The 20,446-nt window shown below is 47.1% G+C and overlaps 2 long non-coding RNA genes across 5 annotated transcripts in view; one reads left to right on the forward strand and one right to left on the reverse strand.

Annotated features, from left to right (window-relative positions):
• LOC129513471 (uncharacterized) overlaps positions 1 to 9,075 on the reverse strand; it is an 85,528-nt gene extending 76,453 nt beyond the window's left edge. The window contains exons 1-5 of one of the 2 annotated variants that reach the window (XR_008665252.1): positions 8,899 to 9,075; positions 8,558 to 8,677; positions 6,644 to 6,694; positions 4,817 to 4,928; positions 885 to 1,009 (exon numbers count right to left, since the gene is read on the reverse strand). This is a non-coding gene — a long non-coding RNA (uncharacterized LOC129513471). Of the gene's footprint in view, positions 1 to 884; positions 1,010 to 1,095; positions 1,322 to 4,816; positions 4,929 to 6,643; positions 6,695 to 8,557; positions 8,678 to 8,898 lie in introns of those variants that run through there. The other variant, XR_008665253.1, reaches the window with a different exon arrangement.
• Positions 9,076 to 16,637: 7,562 nt separating this feature from the next.
• The window catches only part of LOC129513609 (uncharacterized), a 44,944-nt gene continuing 41,135 nt past the window's right edge, over positions 16,638 to 20,446 (forward strand). For all 3 annotated transcript variants that reach the window (XR_008665267.1, XR_008665269.1, XR_008665268.1), the window contains exon 1: positions 16,638 to 16,797. This is a non-coding gene — a long non-coding RNA (uncharacterized LOC129513609). The remainder of the gene's footprint in view (positions 16,798 to 20,446) is intronic.

A 20,446-nucleotide genomic window follows, 5' to 3' on the forward strand; every position in this document is an offset into this window, starting at 1 on the left:
TCCCTGGTGGGAAGGGATTCGGGAACAAGCAGACAAGGAACCCAGTAACGAAGGAAAATACACACAGGTGCACGAGTGCATCTACACGCAAATACACATGTAGACATTTCATAAAGCAATGAACTTACACTGTTCAAAAGGTACACACGCATATACCTATATAGATAATTTTCAAATAATGCAAATTATGGCCAATTAAAATATGACACTTTAAAAAGTCCTTATAACTTGATGGTTAAATTAGTTTACAGTTTCAGTTAAAATCTGTGAAATATCAGTATTCTTCTAGTATTTAGCAATCACAAGGTTTAAAACCTCAAATTAACACTACAAGATTAAAAAAATCTAAACCTTTAAGCTATTTCAAATGCTGATACGAAAACAGCGAGACGGATATTCTCCTCATACACTGAGGTGAGAACACAAGTCTTTAAGACCTATTTAGAAAATAATGTGCTAATAATTTCACCTCTAGGTATCTAGCCTTAGAAAGTCAGATGAAACATTAAAAAAATTTTATAGGCAAAGCTGTTCATCTCAAATGGCAAAACAGACAATAAATAAACTAAAATGGCAAAACGTAGTAAAATATAGTATCAACCCCTACCCACCAGGGGCATCAAATAATCCATGACTGATTCACGATTTAGACTGTAACATTATTACTTTTCTCTTAAACACAAAGAATCATTATAATAAGTGCAAACAAGAAACTATAAAAATTTGCAGAGAAAAAATGGCTAGAAACAAATTCAAAAAATATTTGCAATGGTTAGCTTTGAGAAATGAACCTGTAAGTGATATTTTTCTTCTCTAAGCGTTTTCCAATTTTCTTATAGTGAACACGTATTTTTATTAAAGAAAAAAGAAAGGTAAGTACCTACCCTCATAAACTTGTTCCAGAAATTTCACTAGGAGAATGATTCAGTGGAGAAGAGGAAGGTCTGAAGCTATCTTGGTCAACCTCTGAGCCATATCCACCATCTTCAGTAGACGGAGTTTTGCAAACCTATCAGAAAGGTGTTATTTTCCAATGAGAACAACAAAATAATCACTTATAATTCTGTGAACATGAACAATTACTTCAACACTTACCAACATTCTTAGGTGCAACTATGCAATGTTTTCCAACGAAAGTCACATGTTGGGGGGAGGGGCAAGATGGCGGAAGAGCAGGGTCCCCAAATCACCTGTCCCCACCAAATTACCTAGATAACCTTCAAACCATCCTGAAAATTTACGAATTCGGCCTGAGATGTAAAGAGAGACCAGCTGGAATGCTACAGTGAGAAAAGTCCGCGCTTCTATCAAGGTAGGAAGACGGGGGGGTAAAAGAAATAAAGAAACAAAAGGCCTCCGAGGGGGAGGGGCCCCGCGAGGAGCCGGGCTGAGGCCGGGGCGAGTGTCCCCAGGACAGGAGAGCCCCGTCCCGGAGGAGCAGGAGCTGCACCAACCTTCCCGGGCGGGCGGAAAGGGGCTCGCAGGGAGTTGGAGCAGGACCCAGGAGAGCGGGGATGCCCTCAGGCTCCCTGGGACACTAACAGACACCTGCGAGCGCAGGAGAGTGCTCCGAGCTCCCTAAGGGCTGCAGCACGCACCGGAGCAGTTCGGAGGGGCTCGGGAGCGGCTCCAGGGAGGGAGCTGCGGGGCGGGAGCGCAAATCCAACAACACAGGCCCCGGAGCACAGGGCGCCGGGACACAGCCCAGGATCCGGCCTCCCCCCGGGACAGGCAGAGGCCGGGAGGGCCCAGGACAGCGAGGACGCTCCTGCCCGAGCTGAGCAGATCAGCGGCCCCGCCCCGGAGCCTCCAGGCCCTGCGGACGGAGAACCGAGAGCCCCGAGCCCCGTAGTTCCTGCGGAGGCTGAATCCAGGCTTCCAGAGTTGCCATAGCAACTGCAACTGTTCCTCCTGAGACCTCACGGGGTAAACAACCCCCGCTGAGCCCTGCAGCAGGCAGGGGCAGAGCAGCTCCCCCAAGTGCTAACACCTGAGAATCAGCGCAACAGGCCCCTCCCCCAGAAGACCAGCTAGAGGGACCAGTGATACTCCCCCGTGTTCCAATACAACTTGTTTTTGGCCACTCTGCACTGAGCAAAATGACTAGAAGGAAAACCTCACCTCAAAAGAAAGAATCAGAAACAGCCCTCTCTCCCACAGAGTTACAAAATCTGGATTACACTTCAATGTCAGAAAGCCAATTCAGAAGCACTATTCTACAGCTACTGGTGGCTCTAGAAAAAAGCATTAAGGACTCACGAGACTTCATGACTGCAGAATTTAGATCCAATCAGGCAGAAATTAAAAATCAATTGAATGAGATGCAATCCAAACTAGAAGTCCTAACGACGAGGGTTAACGAGGTGGAAGAACGAGTGAGTGACATAGAAGACAAGTTAATGGCAAAGAGGGAAACTGAGGAAAAAAGAGATAAACAATTAAAGAACCATGAAGACAGATTAAGGCAAATAAATGACACTCTAAGGAAGAAAAACCTACGTTTAATTGGGGTTCCCGAGGGCGCCGAAAGGGACAGAGGGCCAGAATATGTATTTGAACAAATCCTAGCTGAAAACTTTCCCAATCTGGGAAGGGAAACAGGCATTCAGATCCAGGAAATAGAGAGATCCCCCCCTAAAATCAATAAAAACCGTTCAACACCTCGACATCTAATAGTGAAGCTTGCAAATTCCAAAGATAAAGAGAAGATCCTTAAAGCAGCAAGAGACAAGAAGTCCCTGACTTTCATGGGGAGGAATATTAGGGTAACAGCAGACCTCTCCACAGAGACCTGGCAGGCCAGAAAGGGCTGGCAGGATATATTCAGGGTCCTAAATGAGAAGAACATGCAACCAAGAATACTTTATCCAGCAAGGCTCTCATTCAAAATGGAAGGAGAGATAAAGAGCTTCCAAGACAGGCAGGAACTGAAAGAATATGTGACCTCCAAACCAGCTCTGCAAGAAATTTTAAGGGGGACTCTTAAAACTCCCCTTTAAGAAGAAGTTCAAGTAACTCTGAACATGAATGGGCTTAATGACCCCATCAAAAGGCGCAGAGTTTCAGACTGGATAAAAAAACAGGACCCATCTATTTGCTGTCTACAAGAGACTCATTTTAGACAGAAGGACACCTACAACCTGAAAATAAAAGGTTGGAGAACCATTTACCATTCAAATGGTTCTCAAAATATACCCTAAAAACTACAGAACACTTCTGAAAGAAATTGAGGAAGACACAAAGAGTTGGAAAAATATTCCATGCTCATGGATTGGCAGAATTAATATTGTGAAAATGTCAATGTTACCCAGGGCAATTTACACGTATAATGCAATCCCTATCAAAATACCATGGACTTTCTTCAGAGACTTAGAACAAATTATTTTAAGATTTGTGTGGAATCAGAAAAGACCCCAAACAGCCAGGGGAATTTTAAAAAAAGAAAACCATATCTGGGGGCATCACAATGCCAGATTTCAGGTTGTACTACAAAGCTGTGTTCATCAAGACAGTGTGGTACTGGCACAAAAACAGACATATAGATCAATGGAACAGAACAGAGAACCCAGAAGTGGACCCTGAACTTTATGCTCAACTAATATACGATAAAGGAGGAAAGACGATCCACTAGAAGAAAGACAGTCTCTTCAATAAATGGTGCTGGGAAAATTGGACATCCACATGCAGAAGAATGAAACTGGACCACTCTCTTGCACCATACACAAAGATAAACTCAAAATAGATGAAAGATCTAAATGTGAGACAAGATTCCATCAAAATCCCAGAGAAGAACTCAGGCAACACCCTTTTTTAACTTGGCCACAGTAACCGGAGAAGGACAAACAGTGTATGTTCTCATTCATTTGGGGAATATGAATAATAGCGAAAGGGAATATAAGGGAAGGGAGAAGAAATGTGTGAGAAATATCAGAAAGGGAGACAGAACATAGAGACTCCTAACTCTGGGAAATGAACTGGGGGTGGTGGAGGGGGAGGAGGGTGGGGGGTGGGGGTGAATGGGTGACGGGCACTGAGGGGTACACTTGACGGGATGAGCACTGGGTGTTATTCTGTATGTTGGTAAATTGAACACCAATAAAAATTAATTTATAAAAAAAAAAAAAAAAAAGAAAGTCACATGTTTTTCACTGTTGCTTGCTTCACTGGCACATTCATTTTCCCTCTGATTTTCTTCATTATTTGGTATTTTTTCACACTTTTCTGACAGTCAAACGGATGCTAGGCCGGGATTCTTTACTAATGAATCACTATCAGATTTTGGAGTGGATACCGATGGGGCTGTTACACGGTTACCAATATCTGTTAATTTGGTGTCAATAGGATAGGGCTTCATGTCAACTACCATATGTTCACTCTCTTTTCTATTTGTAAAAATTGAACATGGAAAGTTTTTTCTAAATGATTCCTGATTCTCACTCTTCCATTTTCACCATAAAAAGTAAATACTATATTTTCTTCTGGGTTCCCCTAAGGTTTTATTAGTAGCACCCAAGTCCACTGTATGGATGTTTTGTGTAGTCTGTTCTTTTGGCAAAGATAAATCCCAAATATCAGATGTACTACTGGCTCTTGAAAAGTCTTCCAGTCCACATTCATATCTACTAACTTCTGTTCTGGTAAGGTATTTCACCATATCAAACATGCTGGAGCCACTACTTTTTCCTATACAACTAGGCAAGAAATGAGACTCAGCGGAATAGTCCTTCTGTTCATTATCCTCCTGAAAAGTCTTCTCTCTAGTTTCATTTGAAAGTGCCTTGATCATGGCCGGAAGTTGGGAAGGATCAGTACTCACTGATGCATCTGCAATGGCTGAAGCAATGGTGCTTATCCTACGTACAGAATCACCACCAGTAGGTAGCTTGTGTTTTGTCTCTTTCGGGTTTACTACCCATGAAGAAATTGTCCTAGAAAGAAAATTCACATCAGATAAATTTACTCAGTTCCATGGACATGTACATATTAGTGTAATCTTTAGACATTACATAAAATTTCCCAGCAGCTTAAAGTTAATGGCATACCGATTAAATATCCTCATTAAATAAAGGACACTTGGTATCAACTTTAATGATATAGTACTGGGTTATTCAGAGTTAGATTATCAAGCAAACAAAAATCTTCAGGAGTTAAAGAGATGATAAAGAGGAATTAAAACTTAACCAGACAGTAATTTAAAGCAAAAAATTGGGGCGCCTGGGTAGCTCAGTTGGTTAAGTGCCCAATGGCGGCTCAGTTCATCATCCCAGGGTCCTAGGACCTAGCCTTGCATTGAATTCCCTGCAATGGGAGGAATCTGCTACCCCCTCACCCTCTGCCACTCCCCTTGGTTGGGACCTTTCTCTTTCTCTCTCTCTCTGTCAATAATTTAAAAATAAAACAGAACCTTAAGATACTGAGATTGAGAAACCATTGAGCCATTGCGATTCCAAGTATAATTCTTGGTAATTTCATTCAATTGTTAGAATGATTTATAAACCAGACATAAATAGGAACCATGGATAAACAACTGAAATGGAACCAAAAGCAAAGAAACATAAAAGAAACATAAACCTATCTAATACTTAAAAATCCAAGGTAAGACTTCTATCTCCAGTAATAGCAGACTAAGCAATGCAAACTAACTCTGGCTGAGAGCAATTAGAGCTGGATAGAATATCGAGAAGCATCTCTTAGACGGCATTGTAGAGCTAAAAAATGAATAAAAAACCACTGGGCCAAAATCCAAGACAAGACGATACAAGTACTGAGAAGGCTCTTCCCGGGGGGGGGGGCCGGAATCTGTTGCTTCAAGATGATGCTGTGGATAAGACTTGAAGAAGAAATTCAGCAAAGCTATTCCTATGGGAGTGAGGGTATAAAAACAGAGTTCCGTGCCCAAAAATGATTAGTGGTAAGGAATAGCTGGGGCAAACACCCCTGCTTTTGGATAAGACCACAAACAGCTACACACCCTTAGAGAAAAGGAAAACCAAAATTAGGCTGCCCCTCAGAAGGACGGAGGGCCAGTTCCAATCACCTTCAATCCAAGAACTGGACTGAAGAGATCTGAGACTGCTACTATTCGTCATTCATGTTAGAAGCAAACAGAAGTCCTGTCTGAAAGATTGTACGTCCCATGGCCTCAAATTATTTAAGGGACTTTTCATGTAGAAGTCTACCTCTCCATTCATGAATGACACATGGCGTTCCAAGATAATGTGGCCCAAATCCCAGAGAAACAGACTCATGAGGGATATACAGGAATGAAGTCATCAGAATCCAAAACACATCAAAATCTAAAATAAGGGATCCCTGGGTGGTGCAGCGGTTTGGCGCCTGCCTTTGGCCCAGGGCGCGATCCTGGAGACCTGGGATCGAATCCCACGTCGGGCTCCCGGTGCATGGAGCCTGCTTCTCCCTCTGCCTGTGTCTCTGCCTCTCTCTCTCTCTCTCTCTCTCTGTGTGACTATCATAAATAAATAAAAATTTAAAAAAATAATTAAAAAAATAAAATAAAATAAATCTAAAATAAGTATCTAAAACATAAAACCTAAAACATAAGTAAATAAAAGACAATAACGAGAATCAGAGGACTAGAAATTATTAAAAAGAATTAAACATAAATCATATAATCCAAACTTACAGTAACAAAATAGGAATCCAGTGAATGGGTTTCATAACACACTGGATCCAACTGAAAAAAGAATGAGACTCATAAGTCTGAAAAAAAATCCAGAATAAACTATGAAAGAGAAAGTAACAGAAAATACACAACAGAACAGAGGAACCAGAAAATAAGCTACACTGAGAAAACCTAACATACTTGTACATGGACTTTCAAAAGAAAAAGGACAGATAATGGAACAAATGGTTTCTTGGAAGATATACAGGCTGATAATTTTCTAAAACGTGAAAGTCAACAATTCAAGATGTTAGGAGGCCTACACACACTAAGCAGGATAAAACAAACGATATCTAAGCACATCACAGTAAAATAGATAAAAATCAAAGTAAAAAATTTTGAGAGCAGCCAGAGATAGTAAAATACATTATCTTTAGTAAAGTTAACAGGAAGATTGGTAACAGACCTTTAAAATGAAATGTGAAATGGTCTATTCAAATTGCTGAGTTATTTCCAACATGGAAGTCTGTACTAAACAAACACATGCTTCAAAAATAAAGGTGTGAGCAGCCCTGGTGGCTCAGTGGTTTACCACCGCCTCCAGCCCAGAGTGGGATCCCAGAGACCCGGGATTGAGTCCCACGTCAGGCCCCCTGAATGGAGGGAGCCTGCTTCGCCCTCTGCCTGTGAAATCCATCTGGACCAGTGGATCATTTCAAGCTCTTGTCTCTTTGGAGATGTAGTGTTTAGAAGATCGTTCAGTAGCAGAAATTGCCATGTGGAATTCTCCAACTATTAGTGTATTATTATCTAAGTAGGTCTTTACTTTGGTTATGAATTGATTGATATACTTGGCAGCTCCCACATTAGGGGCATAACTATTCATGATTTTTAGGTCCTCTTGTTGGGTAGACCCGTTAAGTATGATATAGTTTCGCTCTTCAGAGAGATAGCATTCTAATTTGTATGTACCTAAAAAGAGAGCTTCAAATTTTTAAAGTAAATACTACTAGACTCACAGTGACTATCAGACGACATTAATATCTAAGTAACCGAAAGAACAAGTACAGTAATTATAACTGTAGTTTCCACACTATGATTTAATAAGTTTTACCTGAATAAAATATAGAGAAGAGAGGAACCAAGGATCACACCAAGGCATTCCTGTCACATGCATAGGAAATATTTTGAAAAATGGAAGAGGGTATCCCTGGGTGGTCGGCAGTTTAGCGCCTGTATTCGGCCCAGGGGATGATCCTTGAGTCCTGGTATTGAGTCCCACATTAGCCTCCCTGCATGGAGCCTGCTTCTTCTCTGCCTGAGTCTGTGTGTGTCTCCCATGAATAAATATTAAAACATCTCAAAATATAAAAATAAAAAATGGAACCAATATTGAGCCATTTATCATGTTTCAAAACATTTCAAAAGACTAAAACCAAGCTTTCTCTGACTGCAGGCCAACAGGCCTAGAATCAACATTTAAAAATTTGGAAACTCTCCAAATGTTTGGAAACTAGGCAATACACCTGTAAAACACAATGGACCAGAGATATTGGGAAATACGTTAAATGGAATAAAAACCGTATGAGATATCTAAACATATAGGATGTACAAAATAGTATGGGACACAACAACATCCTTGCTTTAAGGGAAATGTATATCATAAGATATTTATATAAGAGAAGCAGAAACGCAGACAAGTTAAGCTAAACGAATTATCTCCAGAAGTTAGAAAAAACTATATATTAAATCCACGTTACATATATGGAAGGAAATGAAGACCACAAGATATGAATAGAAAACAGAAAAAAAAAGTGAGTTAATTAAATAGAGAAATCACTGGTAAGAATCGACTTAGAAAAAAGAGAGGGGAAAAAAAGCAAATACATAACAATGAAGATGTCCCTTAGGAACCTAAAATGAAATTAGGGATACCTGGGTGGCTTAGTGGTTGAGGGTCTGGCTTTGGCTCAGATCCTCAGCCTGGGGTCCTGGGATTGAGTCCAGCCATTGGGATCCCTGCGGGGGCGATGCTTCTCCCACTGCCTAAGTGTCCTTCATGAATAAATAAATAAACTCTTTAAAGAAGAAATCTAAAATATTAAACGATCAATCACAAGAGAACATTGTGATCAATATTTATCAATTAAAATGGAGTGATATATTATCAAGTTTAGATAAAAGATGTAATTCCTAGGAAACCACAATTTCCTAAAACTGACACAAGATTTAAACATCAGAATAGTCCTACAACTATTAAAGAAATTGAAGGATACCTGGGTGTCTCAGCTGGTAAAGCACCTGAATTCCGCTCAGGTCATGATCTTGGGATCCTGGGATCCAGCCCTGAGTCAGGGTCCATGACAGAGAAGGGGCGCCACCCGGGGAAAGCGCAGGGGGCCGCAGGGCACCTCGAGCACCGCACCGGCACCCCCAAGCCTCCGCCCGCGCTCGCGCCTCACTCACCGGCCTCCCACCACACAGGGCGGACTCCGCCCACGGGTACCGCGGCCGCCGCCCGCCGCCACCTTTGTCCGGACCAGGCGGACGGGGTGACAACGACCCTACCGCCTCAGCCAGAGGCGTCCGCAGCGAGGCCCCTGAGGACCAACCGTCCCCTGAGAGCCAGACGGGCTCTGACTGGCTTTCCCAGGGTGGCGCCCGCGCCCACGCCTCTCACTGGCCTCCCGGACACAGGGCGGACTCCACAGCCGCCGCCGCCGCCGCCGCCGCCGCCGCGTTCTGGACCAGGCGGAAAGGGTGAGGACGACCCTCCCGCCTCGGCCAGAGGCGTCCACAGCGAGGCCTGTAAAGCCGGAGCGTCTCCCGCGCCGGAAGGGCTCTGAACGGCTTCCCCGCCTTGGCCCACGCGCTGTGCCGGCTGGGGCTCGAGGGCAAAAGCGCCTGAGGCTCCTTGGCCGGCGTCACGCAAGCGCAGTGGGAGCTCCCAAGCTCAGCGCGAGCCTTAGCCCTTCCGGCGGGGGACAGAGGGGGCTTGGAAGAGCGCGGCCGGCGGGGCAAACATGCCCACAGCGGCCACGCACAGGCGGCCTCGGCCATGTCAGGCTGCTGCCAACGCCTGGAGCCCAGCCGCGCGGGTGGGGCGCGGGGTTAAGTTTAGAAGCTCCGGAGGCCGCTCCAGACTCTCGGCCGCCGCCGCCGCCATCGTCGCCGCTCCCGCCCTGGACCGGACCCAGGGGGAGACCAGGGGGCCAGAAGGCACCTCGGTCGCCCCCACGCCCACCCCCACCCCAGGCCTGCGCTCGCACCTCACTCACCGGCCTCCTCCTCGACACAGGGCTGACTCTGATGGCCGCTGCTGCTGCCACCCTTGTCCGGACCCCGGGGGGAGCCCAGGGGGCCACCGGGCACCTCGACCGCCCCTACCTCCCACCCCGACCCCTACCCAGGCCTTCGCCCGCGCCTCACTCACCGGCCTCCTCGAAACAGGGCGGACTCCACCCGCTGCCGCCGCCGCTGCCGCCACTACCGACCTCGTCTGGACCCGGGGGGCGCAGGTGGCCACCTGGCACCTCAGCCGCCCCCACCCTCACCCTCACCCTCACCCCCACCCCCAGGCCTGCACCCCGCCCCTCACTCACCGCCCTCCACTGACAAATGGCAGACTGCGCCCACCGCCGCCGCCGCCGCCGCCAGTGCCGCCACTGCTCTCGCCCTTGTCCGGACACCGGGGTGCGGCGCAGGGGGCCAACCGGCACCTCGGCCGCTCCCAATCTCACACCCAGGCCTACGCCCGCGCCTCACTCCCCGGCCTGCACCCACACAGGGCGGAAAACGCACCCCGCCGGCGCCAGCGCCGCGGCCGCTCCCACCCTTGTCCGGACCCGAGGAGGCCAGGGGGCCAACCGGCACCACGGCCGCCGCCAACCGCACAACCAGGAGTGCGCCGCGCCACACTCACCGGCCTCCGCTGACACAGGGCGTGCTCCGCCCGCCGCTGCCGCAGCCGCCACCGCCGCTCCCGCCCTTGTCCGGACCCCGGGGGGACGCAGGGCGCCAGCTGGCACCTCGGCGGCCCCCACACCAACCCCCACCCCCAGACCTGCGCCCGCACCTCACCCACCGACCTCTCCGATGCAGGGCGGACTCAACCCACCGCCACCGCCGCCACCGCTCCCGCCCTTCTCCGGTCCCCGGGGGAAGCGCAGGGAGCTACCCGGCACCTCGGCCGCCCCCACCCAGACCCCCACCCCCACCCCAGATCTGAGCCCGCGCCTCACTCACCGGCCTCCCGGGACACTGGCTGGGCTCCGCCCTCCGCTGCCAACGCCGCCACCGCCACCACCGTTGTCTGGAGCAGGCGGTCACTGTGACGACGACCCTCCCGCCTCGGCCAGAGACGTCCACAGCGAGGCCCCTGCGGCCAGACCGATCCCTGAGCGAGACGGGCTCTGACTGGCTTCCCGGCGGTGGCAACCTCGCTGGGCCGCAGTGGGGCTCCGAGTGCGCATGCGCGGGGGCTCTCCCTGGGCCGGCCTCCCGCAGGCGCGGAGGGGGCTCCCGGGCTCAGCGCGGAGCCTTAACCCTTCCAGCCCCGAGGGGGACAAAGGGGGCTCGGAAGAGCGCGGCCAGCGGGGCGAAGATGCCCACGGCGACCACGCACGGGCTGCCTCGGCCATGTCGGGCGGCTGCGAACGCCTGGAGCCCAGCCGGGCGGGTGGGGCGCGAGTTAAGTTCAGAAGCTCCGGAGGCCGCTCCGGTGCGAGCAGCCGCCGCCCCCTGCAGCCCCAGCACCTCGCGCTCCCGCTCACACCAGAGCGGGGCCAAGGGAGGAGGGCTCTGGCCGCAGGTAGCGGAGCCGCGGCGGGCGGTGCGCGGGACCCAGCGGAGCGGCCGGGCGGGGCCGATGGCCAAGGGGACAGAGGGACCCCCACCGCCCATCCTGGGCTTTAGCGATGGGCAGAATGGATTGGGGAGATGAGACTGGAATTAGCTATACTGGTTGGGCTGCTGTAGTCTAGAAAAGCAATGATGGCAACTAATGCTATAACAGGAGTTATGGAAAGCTGTGAGGTTCAATTGAGAAATTAGTAGATATAACTGCTGATGATTTTAGAGACGCAGACTGTTCATGCCCGCTGCAGTTCTGGCTTGAGTCACTTGAGGTGAAGGTCAGTAAAGACTAGGGGAGGGAGAACAAGTTTGGGGATGAAGTGAAGAAGACCCAGTTAAAAGAGTTTTGTTTCTTGGAGTTCTGAAAGGATCTGTTGCTCCCCCAGGAACTCCCAGGTCACGCTTTGAGAAGTCCTTTCATTGTGCTTTGTCATAACTTGTCAGGATTGCCTAACAAAAGGGCAAATAGGATAAAAGTATCTTGTCACATTGTTGGTAGTGAATAAATGAATCAATTAGTCTTGGGAGTAAGAAGGAACTTCTTCTAGAAAGGTAATAGGAGAATCAAGAAAATATAGTGTACTAAAAACCTAAGAGAGAAATTTTTCTTAAGTGACATGGTAAGATTAAGGAGGATAAAGACTTTGTAGTCCTCTCCTGGAGGTACAATAACCAGACTGTTTCCAGCCCTCCTCTCATGACGGGCACCACAGGCAAATGAAAATGCCTGATCCTCTGAGGCAGACATCTAAGAGTCCCTACCAAGAATATTCAACAACAACAAAAGTCTCCAATAGGGCTAATCACACCCATAACTCAGACTTGTTGAGAGATTCAATATATACAAAAATGTATTAATAATCTGTTCTGAGACAGGCACTGATCTGCTTCTTGCCCTCATGGAGATTTTAGCACAGTGAAAGGCTAGGAAATTCTCACAGACTGTGGTGTTAAACAAACACAGAGAAGGGACCCTGAGCTAGACCTGAGGGCCTTTGTATGTTTTACCAAAGGAATGTTGGGAAAATGCCCGCAGAGTGTCTGGATTCAGCTTCTCAATAAATGAACCCCATGGGCTACTTTTCCTGAAGGTTTCCCTGTCCTCTGGGGTGTCAGACATGTGCAGCAGGCCTCCAGGCAGCGAGCATGTACATCATGGGTGAATGGTCTTGCTCTCTCAGATGCAGTATCTGCCTGTGACATGGCTGAGACAGACAGCTCTTGGGGGCTGTGTGGACAGCTCACGACTGTGTGTTAGCCAGGAGCATGGCAGGCTGCTGCTCCCTGCTCTGGGATCTGGGTCTGAGCCCCTTCTTTAACCAGGGCAGCCGGGAAGAGAGGGAGTGAGCATGGCTGTGGGGAGGAAACCACAGCATCCCTAAGGGATGGCACACTGCCCAGAAGGGAGAGAGAACTGGATCTAGATCCCTGTCAGGCACAGTAGGCTAATAATGTGTTTTCAGTGTTTTTGACAGCAAAGTGTCGTGAAAATAGAGACATTCAGGCCCTCCAGTCATTGGGGAAGCTAGCATCCCCTTAGAAGTTGAGCCCCCACCCTGGAGCTCCTCTGAACTGAGAGAGATGTCTTTGGGGCCCAAGCTGGCTGCTGGGAGCCTGCTGCAAGCAGCTGCGGAAGTGAGGGTGGGAGGGAGAGCACCCAGGAGAAGGAGCTGTGTAACCTTGCAGATGCAGGTCCAAGGAGCCAGTCTGGGGTTCCATCCCAGGGCTACCACCTATCTCTAGTGCACACTTCCTCTACTTGGGTCTCAGAGAGTTACTCACTTAGCTGCTGAATGTGGAGAGGGGCATAGAGTCACCCAGAGAGAGCAGGAAGTACAAACCAGTCAGCCCCAGAAGCACCTATCTAGTCCCAAGAGGGCCCTTGGCAGTACGGAAAAAATGGGAATCTTTCTCCTTGACACTTGTGTGGGCCCCTCTGCCCCCTCTGCCCTCTTATCCCTGCCAGCTGCCCTAGGCTGCACTACATTCCCCATGCCATGCAGGCCCCAGACTCGCCAGATGATGACTGTCACAGACCTTCCCTGTAGACCTTTCAGTCCTTCTATGCCAAGTACTGCCCCATATTAATTCAACCTTCTTACATAGTGTCTGTTCTGTCACATTGGCCCTCACTCTTCTACATACACCCTGTGCCTTCTGCATCCTCACTAATCTCTTCTCCTTTGTGTCTTTGTGTGTGGCCTGTTCTTTAAAGGTCACATCAGCACCCAACTGGTCAGGCTTCCTGATCAGGAGATAAAAAAACAAATAATCTTCCCTCTTCTGACAATTCAACGTGCAATAATTATAAGACCTATTCATCACTTCCCATCCAAGGCCTAGGACTGTGGTGTTCATTTGTACCATAACTCTGGCTAATGTTCAGGTCCTTTGATAGCAGGAGCCTCATCTACATTTCTGTTCTGGCTCCCTAAACCTTAGCAGGTGTTTGGGAAAAGGATGAGCATTGACTTCTGCCTTCCAAAGATGTCTTAAAGATTAAAATGGGAAAAAAACTATACCCAAGTGAAGGTTGAAAGTAGTAGAAAATGTAAAGCTTGTTTCGAAGAGAACTGTTTCTCCCTAGTCACCTATCATGTTTTTTTGAACACCACTAATACATGAGCTGTCTCCACAGAGGCCAGAACTGAAGGTCAATGATATGGTCCTAGGCTGTGAACAAGCAAGGCCCTGAATTCCTTACCCAAGGAAGGGCTTGGGCTGTGTTGTTACACGGCCCAAGACACCATCTGGTTTATACTAGCTCTCAGAGCATGCCCTCAGCTCCTTCTCCTTATGCTAAGACAACCTTCTGACATCAGGAGCTGAATTTTGCCTCATTTTGGTGTTGTGTCCACCCCAGGGTGAACAATGGATGTATGTTACACATATGTTTACTAAATGTACATACTCCATCTTTCCTCATGAATTATCATAAGCTTCCTTGCCCTTTTCATCAATATATATGTAACCACAAACCCCCTATGATTATAAAAAAAACTTTTTCTCTCCTGTTTCAGGGAGGCAGAGGAGGGGAAGCTTGCTCTCCTTGTTTGGCTGCCTCTCAAAAACCCATTCCTTACTGCACACCTGATGTCTCAGTGATTGACCTTGCTGCACATTGCACAGACAGACTTGGGGTCAGTTACAAAAGGAATATATTTCTTGATAGTTAACATTTTCATTAATGATCTAAATGAAGTGAATTTTAGTAAATCAGGCCATCAAACTGGCTTTCCAATGAAAGCCACAGGGTTCAGAAGGTCCTGAATGTTTCAAAATTAACCAAAATGAGTTTACTTGGTACGATGTTCTGCATGTAGCTCCAGGCACCTCAACAAGAAGAATGAGCTGGTTAACTCAGAGTAAAGTGTGAATGAAGGGCTTGTACTTGAGAGTAAACTGCCATTGATTACACTGCGATGGAGTTTCCAGAAATGAATCTATTCTGTGTTGATAGAAAGTTCAGCTGCTACATCTAGGGCAGGTGGGCAGGAAAACCATGCACCCAATTCCAGGACAAACACTCAGGAATGGGGCCATTGCCAAGCAAAAATAGATGAGTTGAATTATGATGGTGCCCCCAGGTTATGACAGGTTTTTTTTTTTTCCCTGTAAGTGAAAGAAAAATCATCACTTTCTCTAGGCTAAGGGAAATCTGGAACAGGAATGGGTTTGAGAAAAGAGGCATATTCAAATTCCATTGCCAGGCCAACACATAAAGAGTTTAGAATTCATTGCTCCTGTCCTCACAATAAGGAAAAAGGCTGAACAAACGGAAAACAACTCTTCTTAGATGTGTCAGAAAACTGAGGTCTCAAGCTAACAGCTGACCTAATACCTGGGTAGAGATATATATATAGTATTAGAAATATAATATATTATAATATAATTTAATATATTTAGAATATAATCTAAAGCAATATTATAAATATAATATATAAATAGACGTATAATAGATTACATATAAAAATTTACATATAAATATATTCAATAATATATATTCAATAACATATACTAATATAAATATATTGAATAAGTATTTATATTTTGGTATTATTTAAATTCAACTTTAATTAATAATATTTAATATTTATTTAAAATAAATATTGGTATTTGTTTTTATATTAATTTAATTAATATATATAATTTTAATGTATCAGCTATGTTTTAATAGATATAATATACATTTAATAAATGTATTAAATATTTTAAATATAGGGAAGCCCGAGTGGCTCAGCGGTTTAGCGCCGCCTTCAGCCCAGGGCATCATCCTGGCGACCGGAGACCGAGTCCCTTGTCCGTCTCCCTTCATGGAGCCTGCTTCTCCCTCTGCCTGTGTCTCTGCCTCTGTCTCTCTCTCTCTCTGTGCCTTTCACGAATAAATATATAAATGTATATTGAATATATATGAATATATAATTTTAAAACTCAATTATAACTATCATAGTGTTACATTAATTTCAGGTGTACAACATAATGATTCAATAAGTGAAGTCCTTTTTCTAAAAAAAGATTTTATTTATTCATGAGAGATACAGAGAGGCAGAGACACAGGCAGAGGGAGAAGCAGGCTCCCTGCAGAGAGGCCGGTGTGGGACTCGATTCCAGGACCCCAGGGTCACACCCCCCCAGGGTCCCGACAAGGGCGGGAGCGGTGGCGGCTACGGGAGTGTGGGTGGCAGCCGCGGCGGCGGCAGCGGGCGGTGTGTGCTCTGTGTCCTTTGAGGCCCGTGGGGGAGGCGCGGGCGCAGGTCTGGGTTGGGTGTGCGTCGGTCAAGGTGCCAGGTGGCCCCCTGCGCCCCCCGTGTTCCAGACAAGGGCCGGAGGCGGCGGCCTCACTCCGGAGCTCCCTCCCGAGCTTCTAACCTTAACCCCGCGCACCACCCGCCCGGCTGGGCTCCGGGCGTTCAGAGCCACCCGACATGGCCGAGGCCGCCTGTGCGTGGCCGCCGTGGGCATCTTCGCCCCGCTTGCCGCGCTCTTCCAAGCCGCCCTTGTCCCAGTCCAGGGCTGGAAGGGTTAAGGCTCCGCGCTGAGCCAGGGAGCCCCCGAGGCGCCAGTGGGAGGCCGGCCACAGGAGCGCCCCCGGCGCATGCGCACTCAGAGCCCTAGAGGGCGCAGCCTCGCCACCCTGGGAAAGCCAGTCAGTGCCCGTCTGGCTCTCAGGGGACGGTTGGTCCTCAGGGGCCTCGCTGCGGACGCCTCTGGCTGAGGCGGTAGGGTCGTTGTCACCCCGTCCGCCTGGTCCGGACAAAGGTGGCGGCGGGCGGCGGCCGCGGTAGCGGTGGGCGGAGTCCGCCCTGTGGGGTGGGAGGCCGGTGAGTGAGGCGGGGGCGCAGGCTTGGGGGTGGGGGTGGGGCGGCCGAGGGCTGAGTGGCCCCCGCGTCCCCCCGGGGTCAGGAAGAGGGCGGCCTTGGCGGGCGGCGGCGGAGCCTGCTCTGTGTCGGGGGAGGTCGGTGGGCGACACGCGGGCGCAGGCCTGGGTTTGGGGTTGCTGTGTGGGTGGCCATGGTGCCAGTTGGCGCCCTGTGACCCCCCACCCCCGGGGTCCGGACCAGCGCGGGATCTTCTGAGGCGGGGGCAGGGGCGGCGGCGGGCGAAGCCCGCTCTGTGTCTTGGAGGCTGGTGAGTGACGCGGGGTCTCAGGCCTGGGGTGGTGTTTGGGGTGTGGGTGGGGGCGGCCTTGGTGCCCTGTGGCCCCCTGCGCTTTCACCAGGTGGCTCCCAACTCAAGGCTGGATCCCAGGATCCCAAGATCATGACCTAAGCGGAAGCCAGGTGCTTTACCAGCTGAGACACCCAAGTATCCTTCAATTTCTTTAATAGTTGTAGGACTACTCTGATGTTTAAATCTTGTGTCAGTTTTAGGAAATTGTGGTTTCCTAGGAATTACATCTTTTATCTAAACTTGATAAAAGTTGGCGTGGGTGGCGCAGCGGTTTGGCGCCTGCCTTTGGCCCGGGGCGCGATCCTGGAGACCCGGGATCGAATCCCACGTCGGGCTCCCGGTGCATGGAGCCTGCTTCTCCCTCTGCCTGTGTCTCTGCCTCTCTCTGTGTGTGCGTGTGACTATCATAAATAAATAAATTTAAAAAAAATAAACTTGATAATATATCACTCCATTTTAATTGATAAATATTGATCACCACGTTCTCTTGTGATTGTTTGATCGTTTAATATTTTAGATTTCTTCTTTAAAGAGTTTATTTATTTATTCACGAAGGACATTTAGGCAGTGGGAGAAGCATGGCCCCTGCAGGGATTCCAATGGCTGGACTCAATCCCAGGACCCCAGACTGATGATTTGAGCCAAAGGCAGACCCTCAACCACTGAGCCACCCTGGTGTCCCTAATTTCATTTTAGGTTCCTAAGGGACATCTTCATTGTTATGTATTTGCTTTTTTCCCCCCTTTTTTCTAAGTTGATTCTTACCAGTGATTTCTCAATTTAATTAACTCACTATTTTTTTTCTGTTTTCTAGTCGTATCTTGTTTTCTTTATTTCCTTCCATATATTTAAGGTGGATTTAATTTATGGTTTCTCTAACTTCTGGAGATAATTCGTTTACCTTAACTTGTCTGCGTTTCTGTTTCTCTTATATAAACATCTGATGGTATACATTTCCCTTAAAGCAAGGATGTTGTTGTGTCCCATACTATTTTGTACATCCTATATGTTTAGATATCTCACACGGTTTTTGTTCCATTTAACCTATTTCCCAATATCTCTGGTCCATTGTGTTTTGCAGGTGTATTGCCTAGTTTCCAAACATTTGGGGAGTTTGCAAATTTTCAAATACTGATTCTAGGCCTGTTGGCCTGCAGTCAGAGAAAGCTTGGTTTTAGTCTTTTGAAATGTTTTGAAACATGATAAATGGCTCAGAATTGGTTCCACTTTTTATTTTTATTTTTTGAGAGATTTTATTTTATTTTATTTTATTTTATTTATTTTATTTTATTTTATTTTTTATTGGTGTTCAATTTCCCACCATATAGAATAACACCCAGTGCTCATTCCGTCAAGTGCCCACCTCAGTACCCATCACCCCCACCCATGCCCTGCCCACCTCCCCTTCCACCGCCCTAGTTCGTTTCCCAGAGTAAGGAGTCTTTCATGTTCTGTGTCTTCCTTTCTGATATTTCCCACTTATTTTTTTCTCCTTTCCCCTTTATTCCCTTTCACTATTTTTTATATTCCCCAAATGAATGAGACCATACAATGTTTGTCCTTCTCTGATTGACTTATTTCACTCAGCATAATACCCTCCAGTTTCATCCACGTCGAAGCAAATGGTGGGTATTTCTCTTTTCTAATGGCTGAGTAATATTCCATTGTATACATATGCCACATTTTCTTTATCCATTCATCTTTTGATGGACACTGAGGCTCCTTCCACAGTTTGGCTATTGTGGACATTGCTGCTATAGGCATCGGGGTACAGGTGTCCCGGCGTTTCATTGCCTCTGTATGTTTGGGGTAAATCCCTAGCTCTGCAATTGCTGAGTTGTAGGGGAGATCTATTTTTAACTCTTTGAGGAACCTCCACACAGTTTTCCAGAGTGGTTTTAATATTTATTCATGGGAGACACACACAGGCAGAGAAGAAGCAGGCTCCATGCAGGGAGGCTGATGTGGGACTCAATACCAGGACTCAAGGATCATCCCCGGGGCTGAATGCAGGCGCTAAACTGCTGACCACCCAGGGATACCCTCTTCCATTTTTCAAAATATTTCCTATGCATGTGACAGGAATGCCTTGGTGTGATCCTTGGTTCCTCTCTTCTCTATATTTTATTCAGGTAAAACTTATTAAATCATAGTGTGGAAACTACAGTTATAATTACTGTACTTGTTCTTTCGGTTACTTAGATATTAATGTCGTCTGATAGTCACTGTGAGTCTAGTAGTATTTACTTTAAAAATTTAAAGCTCTCTTTTTAGGTACATACAAATTAGAATGCTATCTCTCTGAAGAGCGAAACTATATCATACTTAACGGGTCTACCCAACAAGAGGACCTAAAAATCATGAATAGTTATGCCCCTAATGTGGGAGCTGCCAAGTATATCAATCAATTCATAACCAAAGTAAAGACCTACTTAGATAATAATACACTAATAGTTGGAGAATTCCACATGGCAATTTCTGCTACTGAACGATCTTCTAAACACTACATCTCCAAAGAGACAAGAGCTTGAAATGATCCACTGGTCCAGATGGATTTCACAGGCAGAGGGCGAAGCAGGCTCCCTCCATTCAGGGGGCCTGACGTGGGACTCAATCCCGGGTCACTGGGATCCCACTCTGGGCTGGAGGCGGTGGTAAACCACTGAGCCACCAGGGCTGCTCACACCTTTATTTTTGAAGCATGTGTTTGTTTAGTACAGACTTCCATGTTGGAAATAACTCAGCAATTTGAATAGACCATTTCACATTTCATTTTAAAGGTCTGTTACCAATCTTCCTGTTAACTTTACTAAAAATAATGTATTTTACTATCTCTGGCTGCTCTCAAAATTTTTTACTTTGATTTTTATCTGTTTTACTGTGATGTGCTTAGATATCGTTTGTTTTATCCTGCTTAGTGTGTGTAGGCCTCCTAACATCTTGAATTGTTGACTTTCACAAGCTTTAGAAAATTATCAGCCTATATATCTTCCAAGAAACCATTTGTTCCATTATCTGTCCTTTTTCTTTTGAAAGTTCATGTACAAGTATGTTAGGTTTTCTCAGTGTAGCTTTTTTTTAAAATAAATTAATATTTATTGGTGTTCAATTTACCAACATAGAGAATAACACCCAGTGCTCATCCCGTCAAGTGTCCCCCTCAGTGCCCGTCACCCATTCACCCCCACCACCCGCCCTCCTCCCCTTCCACCACCCCTAGTTCGTTTCCCAGAGTTAGGAGTCTTTATGTTCTGTCTCCCTTTCTGATATTTCCCACACATTTCTTCTCCCTTCCCTTAT

This window comes from Nyctereutes procyonoides, unplaced genomic scaffold (assembly GCF_905146905.1).
Source record: "Nyctereutes procyonoides isolate TBG_1078 unplaced genomic scaffold, NYPRO_anot_genome, whole genome shotgun sequence".
Taxonomy (NCBI): domain Eukaryota; kingdom Metazoa; phylum Chordata; class Mammalia; order Carnivora; family Canidae; genus Nyctereutes; species Nyctereutes procyonoides.